At 43.9% G+C, this 22,911-nt stretch overlaps 1 pseudogene; it reads left to right on the plus strand.

The window, feature by feature from the left end:
* The window catches only part of LOC131256325 (glutamate receptor 2.7-like), a 73,847-nt pseudogene that overhangs the window by 22,996 nt on the left and 27,940 nt on the right, over positions 1–22,911 (plus strand).

Genomic DNA, 22,911 nt, shown 5'->3' on the forward strand with positions numbered 1-22,911 from the left:
CTCCACTTCGAGCTGTTTCATCTCCTTCAACCTCTCCTTCACTTTCACCATCATTGGCAGCGACTAGTAACAAACCGCTGCGTAATCATTCATGAAGTTAACGTGATGTTGGGAGAGTGTGTCAGCAATCTTTAACTCTGGGATATGCTTGGCCGCCCATGGGTTCAGCAGAGCCATGTGATAATCGGGAGACAATTTATGGAGAGGGCTCGGAAGCTCCTCCGACCCAGCTGGCCGCAGAAGCTTGGGCAGCCGCCTCGGGCGTTGTGGCATATCTGACAAGGGCATCGGTTCGACCGACTAAGGGCTTAGTCTCAGTGGCAGCATGGTGGGCCACGGATCGCACGTGGGCGATTGTATGAGGAGTCTCCCCTACTCCCTCTCTTCCGACCCCGGGAGGACCTGCAATCGTTGAAGACCAAGCTTCAGGGGCTTGCTCCCTAACAAATGACATTGAGATGGTGATAGGCTCGATTCTGACAGGGGCTTCGGGGGCTCGTGCTTTGGGAGCAGGGGTCAGAGTGATGGTAGGAATGACCTCAGAAGGGACTGCGGTATGCACGACTTCGACTGTGGCCGTGACGGGCGCGACTTTAGCTGAGGTCGTGGCTGCTGCAGGTACAACCTTGGCCCAAGAAGTCTTCCTCTTCTTCAGCGCCACCATCGTCCTCGGTTCGGAGGAGAGGACAACGTCCATCGGAGGGCGCGACACGAGTGGTTGCCTCCTCTTTGAGTAGCCTGCCTCCATTCTTGCTTAGAAAAAGGAAATCAACCAAGTAAAATCTACTGAATCATTGAATGTCAGCAAACCAATCTCTAAAGGTCCTTACCCCACTTACCCAGAGTAAAGAGAGTGGGCTGGATTCTACAGACGCAAGACGACACCAAGTTTTCCTGGCTGATGAGGTAAAACCAGGCACGCTGGTCCTCAGGGAGCACTCTGACTCGGTCGACCTGTCGCTTTTAAACAGCAGAGAGGTCGGGGGCCCCCTTCGGTTGAGCTGTAAATAGAAGTAGAGTATGAGTTAAAACATAGATGGACTGAGCATACGATGCGACTAAAATGAAGTGTCCGACCTGGGTTGACAAACTTGGTGGGGACTGGGATCCGCAGTTCACCTAACTCAGAGGCAGAGGCCTCCCATTCCCTAGAGGCCCAAAATCACTTCCTTTTCCAGTCTTTGTTAGAAGAGGAAAGTTGGGTTAACAAACCCAGGAAGCATTAAGGCCTAGCCGAGAAGTACCACCAGGTCTTATCCGACCTATCGTACATGGCCATGTACAAAAATAAGAACTCATCTGGCGTCAGCCTCTAATTCCCCGCCCGATGCTGAAGGATAAAAGTGGAGGCAAGGATCCTCCAGGAGTTCGGAACCAGCTGCCCCGATGCGATTCTCAGCTGTGCGGTTAGCTCGCGCAAGAATAGATGGATGGAGAATTGGAGCCCGCATTGAAGAGCACAGATGAAGATAACAATCTCTCCCTTAGTTGGAGAGCCCGCTTAGTCCATGGGGGTAGGGGCTTAGATGTGCACCGAGTTGAAAATTTGATAATCTTCGTGGAGCTGAGCCATCTGGGACTCGACTAGGATGGAGCCCCCAGGAACTAAGGGTTTCGACCTTCCTCCAGAGGAACCTGCCTTCGATCGCCCCACGGAATCTCTAAGAGCTCTCTTCGGTCTCTTGCCTCAGCTTTTGGCCCTCTGACTTGCAGTTCTTTGGGCCGGGGCCAAAGTACTAAGGGGTACAGCCTCAAAAGGGCCTTCGAACTCTTTGGGTCCCGAGGTGGTAGTCTCTGGTTCAGACTTTAAACCAGCTCCTCGGACCTCTTCCATCTCATCAGAATTGCTTAACATAATACAAGGAAAAAGACGTTAAAGTGTTGGAAGACTCATAGCGTTGCAGGCGATCTCCTTCGGCAGAAGTTTTCCTAACTTCGATGGCTTCCTCTGAGAAGAATCTCTTCTCCGATGGTCAGAAACCCTTTATCTGGCGATGAAAATCCTTTCTCCGGCAGAGGGCGATTTTCGGTGAAGGGTGATTTTTAGTAGAGGGTGATTAAGAAGGAAAGAACAGAGAATGAGGAGTGAGTGAGCGCGAGAAGTGTGAGGGTGAGGACGGGAGGGGTTTTATATAACTGCCTCATTACTCAGTGCCATCATTGCAAGTGGCCGTTCCCGAAGCCAAGGCGACTTGGCACTAGCGCCAAGGGACACATGAACGAGAGCCATACGTCCAAACCCACGCTTCAAGGTCAGAGTCTTCTCAGCATTTAATGCCATTAATGATGCGTCGAATCCTTGTTCTCCCGCATACACATGGCGCTGTCTCCTTCATGTCAATGATTACGAATCGCAACCGTCGCCATGTGTCGTTCACCGAAAGGATAGAAGCCGAAGGGTTGCGACCATTGTACAACACGCAGGATCTGAGGCGTATGTATCGCATTAATAGCCCCCCGATCATCCTAATCGTCATCATGAGCCGAGGCATGGAGACGTCGTTTCATTTCCCCATGTGTTTACTCTCTAAGTCCGATCTCGGACTAAGAGAGTAGGGGGCTTCTATTGTGGCGAAATCCAACTCGACAAGTCAAGCCAGCTACGGACCTCAGAGCTCGGAGGGGAGACCTCGGAAATGTATGAAGGAGAAGCAAGGCCAAGTCCTCTCTCGGCCCATCCCAACTCCGAGCAGCCATCGGTTAAGAATTCAACGGGCCATTTACATTTGTCAGTCCGAGACATAGTGCTGAGGCCATCTTAGTCCGAAACCATGAGCCGAAGCAAAGGCTATACAACCAGCCCCGACTACTAACAATTGGCCTCGGCTTAGACGCAGCCGAAGCTGAGGCCAGATGTGACTATTCCGAGTGTCGAACCAGGCAGCTACCTAAACGTGGACGTGACCGAAGATCTTGCCCAAGGATACGTGCCCTTAAGACATGATACGCTACACAAATCCATAGATTGCAGATAATATCTCCACAATCACGATATCTTGCTGATTGAGCGAATCATGCCAAGATCAACGGACGTGGATCATCCAACCCACAAGTATAAATACTAGGGGACCCCATTATTACAGGGACGCAAGATCTCGCACCCTCTCTCTACATTCGACTTAGACCCAGATTCCTTAGCCTGACTTAGGCATCGGAGGGTTCCCCAGCTGAGTCAGGGTCTCCTTTGCTAATCCCTTTGTGCAGGACCAGGGTTCATTGAAGGTTTGTAGCATTGAGTGGAGGGTGGTCTAAATTTTGACCTCAACAATGTTCAAGGATACTAATTAATATTTGAATGGGGATAAATATATACAATAGTTGAGCGATATAAATTAGAAACTTTCCACTCTAAAGAGAGGTGGATTTGAAACTTATGGATTGAATCGGATACATTAATGAGTTGGGACCTAGTTGCTCTCACTAATGAGTTTCTCGGTCACTTGTTTTGAAATCTTGCCGAGTTGAGTTGACTTGGCTGAGTTTGAGTCAAGTCAACAAGTTGCAGAATGAGTTTTTGAAAACTTGTAATATCTAGTGAACAGTCAGATCAATGACACCCAAGACCACCCCTTCCCAGATCAAAGATCTAAACAGATTCCAAAATTAATAACAATAACAAAAAGAAAGGTAGAACAGGAAAAGAAAGTACAGTGACCTATTTACAATTTCTCCTTTCTTTTTAGCCTCAAGAAAAATACATATTGAGATTAGACCATATATCTAAAACTCACCGACTCGACTCGAAACTCAGCTGAGTCAGCTAGACTCAGTGAGATTTTGAGCCGAGCCACTGGGAAACTTGGCCCTTGTCCTGGTTCGGCTCCGATTCCATCCAATATGTCAAGTTAATTCATAGTGACTTGATCTGAATCACTCATTTTGACACAGCATTACTAGTGGCAAAATGAACAAGCCTAGACTAGGAATTGAATTTGAAACCTCCCCCACAGAGCAACACATGCATACCCAGCAGGCTATCATACATACCGTAGTTAGTCTTTTGTATTTTATATACTTCATTGTACTGTAACTATTTTAATATCTATTTTTAGTTTTAGAATTTTAATTTATAGCAATTAATTTTGAAAGTTAAGCCGAATCAAGTCTTCTGGTAGATCGAACTTAGCTGAACATCGAGTCAAGTCAAGATTTGGATTATACACAATGGATTAGACAACTAACATTAGTGTGTCTAATCAATCTTTTGCCCAAAATATCATATAAAAGACATCTCAAGAGAAAAGGTGAAGGAAATCTATTCCTTGCGAATGTTAGTTGGGTCTCGATCTCTTCCTTTAAGTCGATGCAATCGCTGGTGTTATGACCGTGGCTGTGATGGAAGCGAAAATATTTGCATTTATCCTGCTAGCCGGCCTCCGTCTTCATGCAACTCGACCAATGCAACAACCTCTGGTCTTGGATATCCAGCAGGATTTGCTCTGGAGACGTGTTGAGTGGAGTGTATGAGCTAAACTTGCTCTCGGGTCTTCTACACGGCCTCCTGTCTTGGGAGGCATTGTCGTCCAACCTCCTTTTGTTCGCTTATTGTGACACTTCATCCCTCTGCCTCTTCTCTTTAAATGAGGGCTCAGAGGTCAGGTTACTCTTACGCGAGCTGAAAACTTCCTCAGCATTAGTGTATTTTTGTGCATGGCTGATGAGTTCGCCAAGAGTGGAAGGTGGGTTCTTCCCTATTGAGAATAGAAATCTCCCTTCCTTGAGCCCACTGATCATAGCAGACAACACCATCTTGTTGGAGTAGTCATCTACTTGCAGGGCCTCCTCATTGAAGCGAGAGATGTAATCTTTCAACGATTCTCCGTTTTTTTGCTTAAGGGTAAGCAAGTGGGTTGATGGTTTCCGACTCTTCTTGCCGACGATGAATTGCGTCAGGAATGATCTACTGAGCTCGGTGAAGGTGCTGATCGACCTCAGCTTAAGTTGTCGATACCAATTCCTGGTGGCCTCAGTGAGAGTTATTGAGAAAGCTCTACACATCATCACCTCCGAGGCGGATTGAATCTGTATCCATGAGCGGTAAGACTCCAGGTGTTCTGTTGGGTCCCCGAACCCTGAATACTGAGCGATGGGAGGCATCCTGAACCTCAGAGGGATTCTGCATTCATAACGACACTGGTGAAGGGAGGTTCAGTTTCTTCCATCATCGCTTCTACCGCAATCGAAGCAGGGGTCTGCTGGTTCCATTGTAGAGTTTTGATCTGATTTTGAAGCTCTTCAAGCTGAGTTTCCCATAGATTTTGGTTTTCCACAACAATCTCTTGAGGAGCCTCAACCTCAGGCGTTCTGCCCTTTCTCCTTCTCTCCAACTCATGGCAAATGTCAGTCGGGGCTAACGCAAAAGTTGCAGATACATAGGTTGGCACTGCATGCCGTGAAGGATCCGGGGCTCGAGCGGACAAGTTTTGGGATGCTTTGACCCCGGAGCTCAAGAGTGGTGGCTCTTCCTCAACTACTAGGGTAACCTCTTCTGGGTTGAGAGGCGGCTGCTGCCCTTGCTGTTCTTTCATCCGGTTGATCTCGTCAATTAACATTTGTACCTGGTTCTGCAAGGCCCTATTTTACCTCCTCGACTTTGGGTCCACTGAGATGGCCCTGTCGGAGCCGACTCGGTATGAAGTAACGAAGACGAGTGTGGTTGCCCGCTCGGCTTAGGCTCCATAGTCTCTAATGGGAGCGCTTTCTTCTTTCCTCTGGCCATTTCTGGTAAAGCTATCTAGTCTTTTTGTTAGAAGTCCTACAGACGGTGCCAAAATGTTGATGTTAAAATCTGGATCACCATCCACCGAGCTCCGGGTGCTCGGAGCGAACCTTGGGTCCTGCACAAATGGAAAACAAAGGAGACCCTGGCTAGAGTAGGGGACCCTCCGATGCCAAAGTCAGGCTAGGAAACTAGGTCTAAGTAGTGTAGAGTAGGTTAGGGTGCAAGATATTGCGTAGCTTTTCAAATGAATTCATACTGCTACCATTCTGAGGCTCTATTCGTCAGATGGGTGATAACTTCTTCCGAGTTTCAGGTCGGTCTGTCTCTAAGTTAACCTCGATGCGACTCAGTTCAGATTTACTCACAACATACCTTACTATCGGCCGAGTGCCATCTGCTTTTCCTCTCACATTCTTTGAATTTCATCTTCCTCTCTCTACCTATACTTGACCAATTGAGCCCGCTCACCACACCCGGCTCCCATTTCCCTTTGTTCTCTCTCTCTCTCTCTCTCTCTCTCTCTCTCTCTCTCTCTCTCTCTCTCCCTACTACTCTGTCCCTCTCCTCCATAGCAACTCAACCTGCACAAAAAATTGAAACTAGCTAAAACTCAAACTTAACTCACACCTGTTCAAATAGTATACTAATAACCATTAGCGATACGATCCATAAGTCTCATGAGTCAAGCATAGTGGTATGAGACACCGTGTCCATATTGTAGGCCCACGTTAGGGTGATGAGCCTCCCCGTAGTAATCGTGAGCAATGCTACTTTCAACTTGCCTATCATATGTGTACAACCACGAGTGACGAACCCAAGCAGATCAAGCGACACAAGTAAGAGACCGCCACGACTGTTCCAAGCCCAGTGATCCAAATGAGACAAATTATAAACGTGGTGGTACTCTAGTCTCCTCGAATATAATAGGTGAATAGGACTAATTAACTACTCGGCTAAATATAACCATTCATTGCATTGCATTAGACTAGGGCGTGGTGAACTGGTGTTGTAGTCGCGTTATGAGTGAGTATTGGCATTTGTGAAATAGGCGTCGAAGCTTAGGATTCAACTACATTTTTGATTTCAGGCAATTTAATCCAAACTGCCCAATGTTTATTTCTTGATTAAATTTTTGTTTATACATTAGTTTGAATGTAATCATAATTTTCACTAAGAAAGTGAGAATTAGCTTATAGTTTGAAAGATTTACCTCATATGATTTATGAGATTTGGAATATATATTTTTCGTTAGCATATATTTAATTATTGTATTAATGTTTTTTGTAAGATTGCTTTTAGACGGAGTTGTTGTGATCCAACATGGCCAAGTGGCAATCTAGGATTGAGTATCATATATACAATCAATTTTTGATGGAAATACAAATTTTATATATTTGGGATTTGGATGTTACATCTGATTTTGATTTCTTCCATTTCTTTTGTTTGACTTACCTTTTCAAATAGGTTGGTTGGATAGAGGCAGTGGAGAACATGTTTCTTAAATGGTTTGTATTTAAGCTAGTATGGGTGTGTGAACTGATTAGGCAATCTATTTCCATAAAAGAAATTAAGCGTCACACTGTTTTTTAGCATGCAAAGTTGGATGAGTACCGTCTGTTATCAATTTCCAATGAACCAAATCTTTTGCTCGTGTGCATCCTACCTGATCACTACTGGATTGGACCAATCTTGTCTTGGGTCCATTCATCATGGGACTACCCTTCTAATGAATGCACTGGATCTCAGATGCATGCGTCTACCAGTCTGACACACCTTGAATCCATGGGTGGCTTATTGGCTAATATTCCAATGATAATAGAGATCAGAGGAGCTAAGCTTGTAAGATTTCCTTTCAGTGGGCCAATATCGATTAAAATTTATGATCAAACAAAATTGAATCTGTCCGTTGGATCTAATTGATGAACAATGCTGGTGGGCCCCACTTGATTGGAATCATATAGAATAATTAATGGATGCGTTGACCTGTTTGATATTGTTTGCTCCATGAAATTGGTGTGCATAGCTCATGCGTTGTTGCTAAACATTAGATGCATTAAAAACACGGTTTACGTGTTGGAATAATCTAAGCTGTTGATCAACATCCACGATCATGGAAGAGTAATTGATTCATTGTCATCTCAAAGCAGCAAATCTCTTTTTTGTGGAGCCCACCAACAGCTTATATAATAATAACAAAAAAAAGGTTTAATAGTTCAATTGAAGTCTAGAAAGATGAATGACCACTAAATCAAATGAAATGGGATTTGATAACGTGATGTACATATCTCTGGGCATTTAAAGAGACATTTGAACAAATCAAATCCATGAATTTCATTTATTTATTTTAGGTTCATGGTTCGATCATAATCATGAAAATATCTATTATTTTCGAGAAATCATATCCCTTGAATTTTTATACACGATGATGCAGCATAAATTTTCAAACTCAAAGGTATGAGGATGAACTCATTATCATTAAAAACAACCATCAATTCAAATTAGTCCACTAATCTCTTGATTGGGGTTAGTAATCTCACATCTCCAAATATGATATTCAAACCAAAATTATGAATTATGCCACTATGATAGGCCATGGATAATGCATGGTTTATTCGGGTTCTTGCTTGTGGCAAGCATAGGATTAGAGCTAGCATCGGACCTAGTTATATCAGATTGGGTCCAACTCGATTTGGTTTGAAATCTATATAGGCTGACCCGAACTCAATTCAATCCGAGACCGAGTCCGGGACATCTGACTCGAACCGAGTTCGACTCGGTCAGGGAAACCGAGTCGGATCAGGTTGGGTACGATTCAGATTAAATTTTTTAATGGTGAAAATCATTATCCTCGCTGCTATTTTCGGTGTAATCCATTTGAGCTTTAGATATGATTCAATTTTTTTTTTCCAAATGTTCTAAAATGATCACGAAAAATGGATAAACAGTATGGATATAATAAATACATCATTGTGGGGCCTATGTAATTTTGATCTCATTTGAGTCATTCATACAACTCAGAGCTCGAGGCGCGTAGGCGTAGTTGTGTTGACATGCACAGCACGAAAGTGCAGCTGTGTTGACACTTGATGTGCACTTTGCTGTATTGACGTTAGCAAGTTTTGTGGGTCTGATCATGGGGTATGTGTTATATTCAAACCGTCCATCCATTTGGTGAGCTCGTCTTAATGCTTGAGACGAAAAATAAGATAGATCTAACTATCAAGTGGACCACACGAATTATTTAATAGTGAAAATCATTATCTCTACTGCTATTTGTGGTGTGGTCCAAATGATCTTTGGATATTATTCATTTTTTGGATAATGCTTTATAATAATCTCTAAAAATATATGAACGATGTAGATATAATAAATACATCATTGTGGGGCCCATATAACTTTGATCTCGATCCTTTGAACCGTTCGTACAACTCGGAGCTCGAGGACCGTTTCGCACGACACGTACCTACAGGTACAGCAGTTATATAGCTCTCTCTCTCTCACCGAAAATGATACGATGATATTATCGTCCGTCCGCCCTGACAGATATAAACACTCTTTTCTTTCTACTCTTGGTATTATACAGTACAACTCTGTACTATTGTATGTTACCATAAGTACATAAGAGAGGATGTATCTTGAGTAAACTCTGTTGGGGTCCACCGTGAATGCATGTGGTTTATCCACTCCGGATCGGATCGAATCCATTCGGATCGAGTTGGTCCGGATTGACCACGATTCGAACTCAATCCGAAAAACATTCGGATCTAAATGGCTCAATTCGATCCGCACCGATCCAGGCCGTCGGTTCGGTTCGGATCGGGTCAGACATGCCCAGCTCTACATAGGATTCACCCCTTTATTTATATTAATCAAGATGCTCGATTAGGGAAAGGGCCAATGGGCTGTGCTGTTCATCACTGGAGTGGGTCCAACCTTATCAGTTATAAATGAAACTGGTTCAAATGGGGGGAATGCGTACCTGGGAGCATAGGTCCTGATTTTGAACCCCGGTTCATAAAACGGTAGGGCCCGTTATGGTGGGCCTGGACTGCCCTAGGCCCATTATCATGTTATCGAGGGGCATGATCTTGAAATTAAGCCCTGATTACTAAATGGGCTTTGCCGAATTTACTTTTAAGCCCATTAATAAATCAGAAACGCTGACCCAGCTCACCCCATACCCTTTCTGCCATTGATAGTGATAGGAAACCATTACATTGTGCATCGGCGCAGTCCAAAAGGTTAGGTCCAGCTAGCTAGTAGATCACTCGGAGAAAAAATGTGGATTGGGTGGCTGGCCTCTATTGTTTTTGTATCATGTAGCCGACCTGATCATGATCAAATAGGCCTGATGTTTGTTCTGGGTAAATCTCAAAGCAGGGGCCCACTTAAAGGGCAGTTTGGATGCTGCATCGATGAGGAAGGTGGACGGGCGTATGTGCATGTAAACATTCTTAGAGTGAATTGTGCATTACAAGCTTCTGAGATAAATATTTATTTCTTCTAAAGGGGTACGCAACTGAAAAACAAATATAGGGGGGCACAGCCCGGGCAGGGAGGAAGAAAACAAAAGAAAGAAAAACAAAGAATAATAAAGAGAAGAAAAGAAAACAGAAAACACCTGATCTTTAAAAGCACGAGAAATTGAAATTGGTGACCAGCAGTTGGGAATTTCATCTCTTCTCTCTCTTGGCTAGTTGAATGTGACCAGCGGCCACACCATTTCGGCCCATGCCATCTGCTCAGGAATTTTTATTTTTAACAGAAATGAAGCTCCCCACATGAGCATGTGGATTCATGACACAACCTTTGAACCGGCCGAACGGGTGAAGAGTGTAACCTCGAACGACCTTTTCTTTTAAATAAATCATTTTGACTTCAATAAAACGTCTTTCTCTGCGATTGTATACACCCTCTGCAATACTTTCATCATCTGTGCTATGGTATGATGCATCGCATCGTAAATACCACCTCGGAAATATTCTAGCTTTTGTAATCAAAATCTCATTCATATTGCTTGTATTCATGAACGTTTTCTCATTCCTAATCTGTTTAGTCCAAGACTCCTTCACATTGTAATCCTTCATTATCCAAATATTCGTAAAATCCAATTTCTTATTATCGAATATTGAAAGACAATTATCATACATCCTTAAACGCAAGCCTCTGTAATCCATATTTGGGCCAAATTCTACAGGGTGTGGGATCACACGAAACTTCTCATCCTTAACATCCCATGCCATGATGAGTTTTACATGGGCTCCATTGAAAATTCGCTCAGCCATCCAATGAATAGCCCCATTAAGGTCTACGGGCCAAATGCGTTCCATTTTTTTTGTTATAAATTGATCGCCGTCCCCAAAGTCCTTTGGTAGTAATTGAGGAACACTTCCTATATTCCTCCATACACCTGAACCGAGTGTGTAGACCTCAGCCTCAACTTGGGAATCTGATCTAAATTTCATTTGATACATCATTCGTATTACCTTATATTCATTATTTATTGCATCAAAACCAAACCCAGATATAAAAAAGCTATCATCAGTGCATTGGGTTGATTTTGGTAGTATAACATGATCTCCAGTAACCGGATTGCACACACATATGGGATTGTTATTTTTAGGCTCACATAAACATAATAAGCCATTGCAAGAAAATACGTTACTGAATTCAATGCCTATGCCAAAGCGTATGCCAATCGAGCCTTTTGATACCATGTCGAGTGCGTGATCTTGATTGTCTTCAGAATTAAAATCTACCAGACATAATTGGGATTTACCTCGGATAGAGGGTGTGCAGTAGATGAAGCAGGGGATATGAACTTGGTTTGCTCGAGTTAGGTGCATTTTAGCAAAGTGAGGATCGTGAAGAACTATTTTGCGCCAGGTGGTACATACGCCTATGCATTGGAAGAGGGGCTTGAGAGATAATCTAGAGAGGATGTCGACTATAATACCCTCTGGTAGATTCTCCATCTCAACGAGAGAGAGAGAGAGAGAGAGAGAGAGAGAGAGAGAGGTGTACGTGTGTATATATAGGACTCGGTTTGCGTATATAGCAGCAGGTGCGAATGGATTCGGATTGCGTGGTGTAGCTGTAGGACACGGCACGGACGCGGATTTCCTATGAAAGCCTTTTGCAGGAACTGGGAACTCAGGTGGGGCCAACTGTGATGTTTGTGAGAAATCGTCCCCGTCCATCCGTCTTGTGAGTTAATTTTAGGACATTTTGTAAAAAAATGAACCGTATCTAAAGCTTGAGTGAGCCGTACTAAAGGAAAATGTGGTTAGGGAAATTCCCACCGTTGCAACCTTCCTAGGCTCAACAGTGATGTTTAGATGCCATCCATACCGTTAACAACGTCATTTCTATTGGGATGAACTAAAACAAAAATATTAACATGAATCAAAACTTCTATGCCCCACAAATATTTCAACTGTGGACATTAATTGTCACGTTTTTGGCTGACTTGAGTTCATTTTTGGTCAAATGTATTAAAATGAACTCACATAACGGATGTACGAAAAAGATTTCTCACAAACATCACAATGCCCCCACCTGATTTCCCAGCGTTGGAACTTCCTGCCCAAGGCTTTCGCAGGAAATCGGCGTCCATACGGCACAAGGTACGTTGTGCTCGCCGCGGATTGGATACTGACAAAGTCAGTAGGAAAATCACTACTGAAGTGACGTCACCATGCTCTCTTGACCCACCGTGATGCATGTGTTGTATACCTACCGTCCAACCAGTTGTAGAGATCATTTTATGTCATCACAGAGAGAACGAGATAGATCCAAAGTTCAAGCGGACCCACTATAGAAGACCGTGAGAGCAGTCACAACCACCGTTGAAACATTTATAGGGCCACCGTCCGACCTATTCATAAGTTAACACAAGATAGGCGAAGTAAAAATAAAAATATCGAAGTTTTTGACTGGTGGATATTACTATCCCCACTATTTTCTATGGTAGGGCCCACTTGAAATTTAGATCTATCTCATTTTCTTTGTAATGTCATAAAACAGACGCTACGAATGGTTGGACGGTATGGATACAACAAATGCATCATGGTGGGGTCCACATAGCTTGATGACGTCACTTCAATAAGGATTTGGCTACTGACCTTGTCAGTATCGAATCCGCGGCCCTTTGTTCCGCTAGACAAGTGAGCGCTACCGTGACGTACGTCTTTTATCCACTCTATTCATCCAGTTATATAGGCTGAAAAATGGGGAAGATCAAAATCCCGCTGAAATGAGTTGAAAAGATGGATGGACAACCTGGATGAAAGGTCCCTTGAGATTTTCATACGCCTCGTTTTTTGGTCCACCTCGCTTTAATAGCAATACACAGTACGGTCGTAGGTGCCTTGTGCTGAACGACGCAATCCGAGCCCCATAGGAGTTGCTTTCCTAATCGCAGGAGGACACGATTTCTGCTAAAGCCTCCGCCGTAAGTTGTTGGGCTCGGAATTTAGGTGGGGCCACTGATGTTTTTTAGAAATCCCTTCTATTCATCCGTTTTGCGAGCTCATTTTAGGATATACTGAAAAAAATAAGCCGGATCCAATACTCAAGGAAACCGAAAACGTGAGTATTGGACATCCACAGTTGAAATATTCGCAGGGCAAAAGAAGTGTGAAATCAGGCTCTAATATTTGTATTTTCAGTTCATCGCATTAAGAATGAAGTTATGAACAGTATATATGGCATGTAAATATAACTGTCGACCAGGGAGGTTTCAACAGTATGAATTTTCCCACCCACCTTTTCCGTTAGTACGGCCCACTTGTGTCTTTAATTCTGTTGGCTTTTGGTCTTAAGTCCTGAAATGATCTCACAAAACTATCGGACGGGTGGATTTATCACAAACATCATGGCGTGCCCTACCTAATTTTCCAGCAAAGGAGCTTCCTGCTGAAGGCTTTTTCAGGAAATGCGCGTCCATCCCAGAAGTTACCACAGACTTAGTTATGTGGGGCCTACCTTGATGTTCACGTGATATCCACTCCATCCATCATCTCCTCAAATTCAAAAATAAGAAAGGAACCGCAGATTTTATATATATAAAACCTTAAAGTGGATTATATCACAGGAAACAGTAGGGATTGAAAGATCACCATCGAAACATTCATGGGCCTATAGAAGCTTTGGATTGGCTTATAATTTTATTTTTTTTCAGTTATCCTAGTGGTATAAACTTACGAACGGTTTGTATGATGTAAACATCACGGTGCATTCCAGGAAGGTTTCAAGTGTAGTTGTTTCCATTCTCACTGTTTTCTGTCTTGCGAGCCATTTTAGTTTTGGATCTTCCTCAATTTTTAGGTTGCCAACGCATTGTAAGCTTGCCAAACTGATAGACCGAGTGGATATCCAGCTACATAGTATACAAATTATGAACTTTCCACTCTAAAGAGAGGTGAATTTGAAACTCAATGATTGAATCAAATACATTAATGAGTTTGGACCTAGTTGCTCTCACTAATGAGTTTCCCAGTCGCCTGTTTTGAAATCTTGCCAAGTTGAGTTGACTTGGCCGAGTTTGAGTCAAGTCAGCAAGTTGTACTGTCCCGTACTGTGCAGGGTCCCTGGGCTATGGAGGGTGATTTTAATGCTACTGTTGAAGCAATAGGGAGGAGCCGAGGGAATCCAGATGCAGCTAGTGCCAGGGATTTCTCGGAAGCTATCAACAGGGCAAGTCTATTAGACGCAGGGTTCGTTGGGAGTCGTTACACCTGGTGTAACAATCAGCAAGGTGCGGCCATGACTTGGGCCAGACTCAACAGGCTGCTTATCAACACCCATTGGAACACGGCATTTCCTAATTTCCAGGTGGAACATCTCCCCCGGGTCTGTTCAGATCATGCTCCCCTCCTTATTGCTTTTCCCAGGCTGGCTATCTCTCACCCCAGACCTTTTTGGTTTCAACGTATGTGGCTGCACCACGTTTTGTTCATGCAAGTTGTAAAATCTGCATGGGAGGTAGCTAGCGAAATCGAACCGATGCGAAATCTGATTTTGAAGATCAACAGAGTCAAGTTAGCGCTGAAGATCTGGAATAAAGAGACTTTTGGGGACATATTCGGGTAGATTAAGGCAGCGGAACAGGAAATCCAGGCCTGTGAGGAGATTCTCCTTTGACAGGCCCGCCCCACTGAGGAGGACAACAGGACCATTCAAGACCTGACCGCAGCGCAAGCCAAGCTCTGTAACCTTGAGATGTTGGAAGAAATTTTTTGGAAATAAAAGGCCCACAATCATTGGTTGCAAGAAGGTGACAGAAACTCTAATTATTTCCATGCTTCGGTGGCAATTAAGAGTAGAAAATCGATGATCAGTTCCATCTTACTGGAATCAGGGGATTTGGCTACTTCCTTGGTAGATATTAAGAAAGAGCTGGTGAAATTATTTCACAAACTTTTTTCAGCGGGGGTGCCAATCCTAGGGGAGAGTATCCTCTCCGTAATCCCAGAGTTAGTTTCAGCTGAAGACAACCCTGATCTTATGGCCCCTCCGACCCTTAGCGAAGTCAAAGAAGTGGTAATGGCCATCCCGCCTGATGGTGCACCAGGCCCCGACGGCTTTTCTAGGGTGTTTTTCGCAGGTTGCTAGGACATAGTGGGGCCTGATCTCTTTAAAGCAGTGGCAGCTCTATTTCTGGGTTGCCCCATCCCTAGAGCATTCACCTCGACCTTGATCTGTTTGATCCCTAAAGGTGATTCCCCCAAGTCTTTTGCCAATTTCCGGCCAATAAGTCTTTGTAATTGCGTCTAGAAGATCCTTGCCAAGATCATTGCAAATAGGCTAGCCAGGGTGCTCCCGAACTTGATTTCCCTAGAACAAGGTGCGTTCGTCCAAGGGAGATCTATCGCAGAAAATGTGGTACTGACTCAGGAAGTCCTTAGGGACATCAACAGAAAGGTGCGTGGCGGTAACATAGCGTTAAAGATTGACTTGGAGAAGGCTTATGACCACATTGAGTGGTCCTTCCTTAAGAAGGGCTTGACCCGATTTGGGTTTTCGGGCCCGTGGGTTAGATTAGTGGAGAGATGCTAGAGCAACTCCTAGTTCTCCATCTTAATCAATGGTGAAGCGGCTGGATTTTTCAAATCTACCAGAGGTGTTCGCCAAGGAGACCCCCTGTCCCCCAGCCTGTTCCTTCTCGCCTCCGAGGTTTTAAGCAGAGGTTTTGCCAAACTCCTAGACAAGGGCAGTTGTCTCGCCTACCGCATGGGTAGGAATTGCCCCAGGGTTTCCCACCTTCTTTATGCCGACGACACGTTGTTGTTCCTTAATGGCGGCATTAAATTGGTCCGTGCTACAAAGAATTTTTTAGACCAATTTCAGTAGATTTCGGGGCAAAACATCAATTTCCAAAAAAGCAGTCTCATATGCTCAAACCGTCTCTCCTCAGCCAGGAGCAACGCGATTCAGAGAACTCCGGGGATGACTAAGATCTCAACTAGCTTCATTTATCTTGGGGTTCCAGTTGCCGCGAGTAGAAGAAGAAGCTCAAATTTCCAACTGCTTATTGATAAGGTGGACGCCCGAGTGAAGGGGTGGTAGGCGAGGTGCTTGTCGCAAGTAGGTAGAGTCATGCTTATCCAACATGTCCTCAGCAGCATTCCTGTTCATATCCTTGCGGCTGCGGCTGTCCCGATTTCGATTTTGCAGGCCTTGGAATCTCATTTCGCCAATTTCTCTTGGGGGTGGGCTAACGGCAAGAGGAAGCTTCATTGGAGGAATTGGTCAGTGATTGCGGCACTGAAAGATGAAGATGTCCTGGGGATCCGGAGGTTAGCGGATATCATGCATGCTTTCCATCTTAAGTTAGCCTGGGCCGCTAAGTACCAGGAATCTCGGAGTCTCTTGGGCGATTTTATGCAGGCCAAGTATCAGCAGGACCTGTCCGGTCAAGGTTAGAGCGCGTTAGCGGCTTCTCCTCTTTGGAAGAGGATTCGAGATCTATTTCCCATGCTGGATTCCAGGGTGCAATGGCAGATTGGTAAAGGGGACTTAAGCTTCTGGAGAATTAACTGGACCGGTCGGGGGCCCTTAGAATCTAAGGTGATGCAGCCCATTCCTAGTGGTATGATGGACATCCATATCAAGGAATGCTTGGGGCAGGCAAGGCCCCTCCCCCCATCGGCGGCTTTCAACTATCTCCCTCAGGTAGAAATTGACGCCATATTTCATGGCAGCTTCTGCACTTCAGATGGTCCAGACACCCCCGTTTGGCCGGCCGACCCTTCAGGCGACTTCACAGTCAGATTCGCCTAGTGTTCTTGTAGATTTCCTAGCCCGCTTGGCGCCAAACTGTGGTCCACTTATGTCCTGCTGAAGCTTTCGTTGTTGGTCTGGCGAATTCTCAAGGGGGCGATCTTAGTGGAGTGTGCGGTTCAGTTCAGGGGAGTGCACCTCACTTCCCAATGTGTATGTTATGGCGGAACCATGCCCCAGGGGCCTGCTGTGGAGTCTATCAGCCACCTATTCTTTCTCAGCGGCCGGGTGTCCGCATTGTGGGGAGTTTTCGCTAAAAAGTTTGGGAGGCCTCCTCCGGGTGGGAACTCGGTAGATGACAGACTGCGGCGCTGGTGGACTGGTCCCCACCCAAGAGGCTGGGCTGGTGCTGTCTACAATATGGTCCCCATTCTAATCTTATGGGAGCAATGGAGAGGGAGAAACCTTGTTAAGTTCGAAGGCAGCCACCCCACCATCCACACTCAGACCTCTCGGACTAGAGTTTGGATTCACGCCATCTCGAATCGATGGGGCCCACATAATACTCCTACGGGTTCTGATAGGTGGAATCGAATGACGTCAGGAGGAGCTACTTGTCAGCCAGCTCCCCCCATTAGAAAAGCGCAGATTATTAAGTGGGTCAAACCACCCTTGGGGTGGATTAAGGTGAACGTAGATGGGTCTGCAAGGGGAAATCCAGGATTAGCTGGGGCTGGAGGGATCTGTCGAGGGGAGAATGGGGAGGTCCTTTTCAATTTTACTGCCGGCTTCGGGATTGCCTCTAATATTAGAGCGAAAATCTGGGCTGTCCACGATGGACTGCTCCATTGTTTCAGCAAGGGCTTCCAAAATATCATCGTTGAATTAGATTTGCTGTTGGTGATCAATCTAATTACTGGGGGTAACTCTCCAGCCTGTAAGTGGAAATACTGGTTGTCGAGGATCAAGGAGTTGTAGCGAAAAGGGGAAGTGAAATTTCAACACAGGTTTTGGGACAGCAGTGGGCTAGTTGATTGGCTGGCCAGGATGGGTAGTGAGACCCAAATGTCAGCCACCTTCCACTCCCTTTCAGAACTGCCTAGAGAGGTTAGGGGCCGTGTTTTCCTGGATAGGGTAGGTCTTGGGGCCCTCAGGCGCTAGCCCCACGCCTTTTTGCAGTCCTCTTTATGATAGGTTTGGTCAGGTCTTTTATTCCTGCCATTCTCGAATGTATATAGATCCTGTAATGCTTCTCTTGATGGAATGAATATCCAATTTTCTATATAAAAAAAATTGTAGAACTTTTTTTTGAAAACTTGCAATATCTAGTGAACAGTCAGATCAATGACACCCAAGATCTAAATAGATTCCAAATTTAATGACAATAACAAAAAGAAAGGAAGAACAGAAAAAAAAAGTACTAGTGACCTATTTATAATTTCTCCATTCTTTGTAGCCTCAAGAAAAATACATATTGGGATTGGACCATAGATCTAAAACTCACCGACTCGACTTGAAACTCAGCTAAGTCAGCTAGACTCAGCGAGATTTTGAGCCGAGCCACTGGAAAACTTGACCCTTGTCCTAGTTCAGCTCCGATTCCATCCGATATGTCAAGTCAATTCATAGTGACTTGAATTGAATCACTCATTTTGACACAACATTACTGGTGGTAAAATGAACAAGCCCATACTAGGAATTGAATTTGAAACACCCCCCATAGAGCAACACACGCATCCCCAGCAGACTATCATACATACTGTGTTTATATACTTCATTGTACTGTAACTATTTTAATATCTATTTTTAGTTTTAGAATTTTAATTTATAGCAATTAATTTTGAAAGTTAAGTCGGATCAAGTCTTCTGGTCAACCGAACTTAGCTGAATATCGAGTCGAGTCAAGATTTTGGATTATACACAATAAATTAGACAACTAACATTAGTGTCCAATCGATCTTCTGCCCAAAATATCATATAAAAGATATCTCAAGAGAAAAGGTGAAGGAAATCTATAGAGAGAGGAAAGGCAGGACAACAAACAAAACTTGGATGGGTTGTGATAATTGCAGCCAGCAAATGTTTTGAAATATAATAATCTTTTTGTTTCAAGATGAAACAAGTGTTATAGTAATGACATAGTAGACTTTTCTTCTTTCATGAAGATTTGAAGAGATCATGTTGTACAAACTATATATTGAAGTATAGTGTAAAAGTTGTTTCAACCATTCAATTGATGCAGGAGGGCATCAATTACTACCACCTCTTAGATAGGTCTTAGGCCCATAACCTAAAACTTTCATTAATAGAATATTTCTAATCCCAGGTAGCAAGAGGTTTACCACATTCAATTTGCAATGATCCATCAATATAATTTACCATTGCTTGGTGGGCCACAGCCAAACCAAGACGTAGCCCATAACCAACAAGATTATTGTCCTGTGCAAGAATAAGAAGGAAAAGTTCATTTTGGGATAGGTGGAGGAAATGTTCCCAAATGGCTCAAGACAAGATACATTGCATAAACAGATGATCCACAAACTCTGCATCTCCAACTACATGAGACAAACATTGGTGATGACCAGGCGATTAACATCACTTATTTTTCAAATTTCTTTTGTGTAGCTCTGGACCTGTTAAAAAACGTAGAAGTGATCAGAAGCAGCTGACTTTGTGGCCAAAGTCGGAGTGAAAATGCAAGTGCCCATCATCTCTTTCTCTGCGACGAGCCCTTCTCTCTCTTCCTCTCGAACTCCTTATTTTATTTGAACAACACAGAATGACTCCTCCCAAGTGAAGGCAATCGCGGCCATTGTTCAAGCTTTTGCATGGAGGGAGGTCGTTCTCATCTATGAAGACACTGATTACAAAACTGGAGTTGTTCCTTATCTCACCGACGCCTTCTAGGATATCAATACTCAAGTCTCATTTAAGAGCGTCATTCTGCTACAAGCAACTGATGATCAGATACTCAGGGAGCTCCACAAGTTGATGACCATGCAAATAAGAGTATTCATTGTGCACATCTCATCTTCTCTTGCAATCCGCTTCTTCCCAAAGGCAAAAGAGGTAGGGATGATGAGTACAGGTTACGTGTGGATTATTACAGATGTGCTAACGGACCTCTTGGATTCGATGGGCTCTTTAGTCATCGATTCGATGTGAGGGGTCTTGGGCCTGAAACCATATGTGGCAAAGTCCAAAGAGCTTGATGATTTCACAGTCAGATGGAAGAGAAAGTTCCGCCAGGAGAATCCCGATGTAGAAAGAGTCGAACTAAGTAATTTTGGTTTATGGGCATATGGTACAATTTGGGCATTGGCAATGGCGGCAGAGATCACTTTAAAAAACCAAAAACTAGTTAAAATTCAACAGAATTGGAGAGTTTGGGTGTTTCTCAGGCAGGTCCAAAACTTCTCAATGCCATCTTAAAAACAGAATTCCATGGCGTGAGCAGTGAGTTTCGCCTCGTCAATGGGGAATTATAGCCATTGGCCTTCCAAATAGTTAATGTGACAGGGAAAGGTGGGAGAGAGATCGGAATTTGGACTCCAACTTATGGAATTTCGCGGAATTTGAACTTGAACATAGGTCCCAATAAAATGTACTCAGCTTCAATCTTGCACCTGTATTTTGGCCGGGAGAATCAACGTCTATGCCAAAGGGATGGATGATACCTACAGGTGAGAAGAAGTTAAGATTTGGTGTTCCTGTGAAACAAGGGTTCCATGAGTTCGTGAAGGTGGAACGAGATCCCTCTCAAAATGGCCTAAAATTGACATTGGCTCATTTCTCAAAATAAGCCAAATGAAAATTTGAGTGGAAGTCCATTGCAGCCAATGGAGATTTTCTGAATGCACCGTAAATTAAGAAAAATTACGATCAATGTTCTCATTTGTGGGTCTTGTTGTATTTGAAAAATGACAGATATATGATGTCGTGGTTGGAGATACAACAATCATAGCCAATCGCTCTTTGTACGTGGATTTTTCGTTGCCGTACACAGAGTCAGGGGGTGTTCATGGTAGCACCAATGAAAGATGATAGTAAAAACATTTGGATTTTCTTAAAGCCCCTCAATAGGGACCCTTGGCTGATAAGCGGGGCCTTCTTTTTATTCACCGGCTCCGTGGTGTGGGTGCTAGTAATAGAGCTAATCAGTTGTACTTAACTGCTTGACTTCTTCTTTCATATCAGATTGTATCATTCAAATGTATTTAGCTATCTTCCATAGATATAGGATTCAGTTTGTAACAACTTCCTAGTTTGTAGGATCTTCAACCATTCTTGGTTATTTCCTTGGTGTATTTATACGATTGATTACTTAATAATAAAATAATCAGTTTTATTATTCTATCATGGTATCAAAACAAAACTAGAGATAACAAATTCTAATTTTTGTCTCTCCTTTCTTTAATCTCGAACAGCCATGGTTAACTCTTCACCCTCCATTCTCAACACCAATGAATCCCATAACACCCTTATCAGCATTAATGTTGCTGCCCAAACCCCTCTAAAACTCACTTCTAGCAATTACCTCTCATGGAAACTGCAATTTTAGATCTTTTTCATTGGCTATGATCTCTTAGGCTATATCGATGGCTCAAAGTCATGTCGCTCAGCCACTCTCACACAAAATGACACAACCAGATCAAACCCAGCTCACACCCTCTGGATTCGACAGGACCAGTTAATCTTAAATGCCATCATTGGCTCCATCTCCCACACTATCATACCATTCATTGCACAAGCCAAGACCGCTCGTGAAGCATGGACTATCTTAACCACCACCTATGCCAAGCCTTCTCGTGGACACATCAAATAGGACAAAAGCCAACTCAAGATGATCACTAAAGGCTCTGACAGTGTCACAGCGTTCCTACAATCCATAAAGGCAAAAGCTGATGAGCTTGCCCTTCTTGGAGCACCTCTAGATGCAGAAGATCTCACCGACAAAATCCTTGATGGATTTGGCGATGAATAAAAAGAACTAACACGAGCTGTCCAAGCCAGAGACGCCTATAACCTTTGAGGAAATACATGAAAAATTGCTCAATTTTGAAGCTTCGGTAATCACCATAAAACCAGACCCTCTTCAGTTTCCTGCCACTGCTAATCCCACGAGCAGGAATCCAACAACTTGGCACTCACCTGCACCTTCAGGCACCAACAATCATTCATGGCGCCCCTCCAACAGCCACCAAAACAGGTATCTTACTACACAAAACAGCGGACAACTCACAACTCAAGGCATCCGCCCATCTCGGCCATACCTGGGTCATTGCCAAATCTGCAGCATACAAGGTCATACAGCAAAACGGTGTCCCTCAGTTCGGCTAGTTCTAGTTAACACATCCAACAGTACTTCCCCTACTTCGAACAATCACTCTGCTACCTCATGGCAACCAAGGGCTCATTATGCCACCAATACTCCCACTCATACATCTTGGCTCCTCGACAGTGGAGCCTCTTACCATGTTATAGCTGATCTAAACAATCTCTCCATGCATGCTCCATACAATGGCTCGGATGACATTATGATCGGCGATGGCTCGGGTCTCTCTATTACTCATACCGGTTCTTTCTCTCTCAACACATCTCATAACACTTTTCAATTGAACAATGTCCTCTGTGTTCCTGCTATGAAAAAGAATCTCATTTCAATTTCTCAATTTTGTACCTCAAATAATGTCTCCATTGAATTCTTATCAATTGCTTTTCTTGTAAAGGACATTCACACGGGGGCAACATTTCTGAAGGGCCAAACTAAAGATGGCGTTTATGAGTGGCCAGTATCTCCACCATTGCTTGCTTTTTCCAGCATCAAAACAACCTTTTCCGAGCGGCATCAAAGATTAGGACACCCAGCTTTCCACATTCTGAAACAGATTGTTTTCAAAAATAAACTTGATTTCTCTTCTTCATTATCCTCTAATTTTTCATGTAATGCTTATCTAAATAATAAA

Source organism: Magnolia sinica, chromosome 9 (genome assembly GCF_029962835.1).
Source record: "Magnolia sinica isolate HGM2019 chromosome 9, MsV1, whole genome shotgun sequence".
Lineage (NCBI taxonomy): Eukaryota > Viridiplantae > Streptophyta > Magnoliopsida > Magnoliales > Magnoliaceae > Magnolia > Magnolia sinica.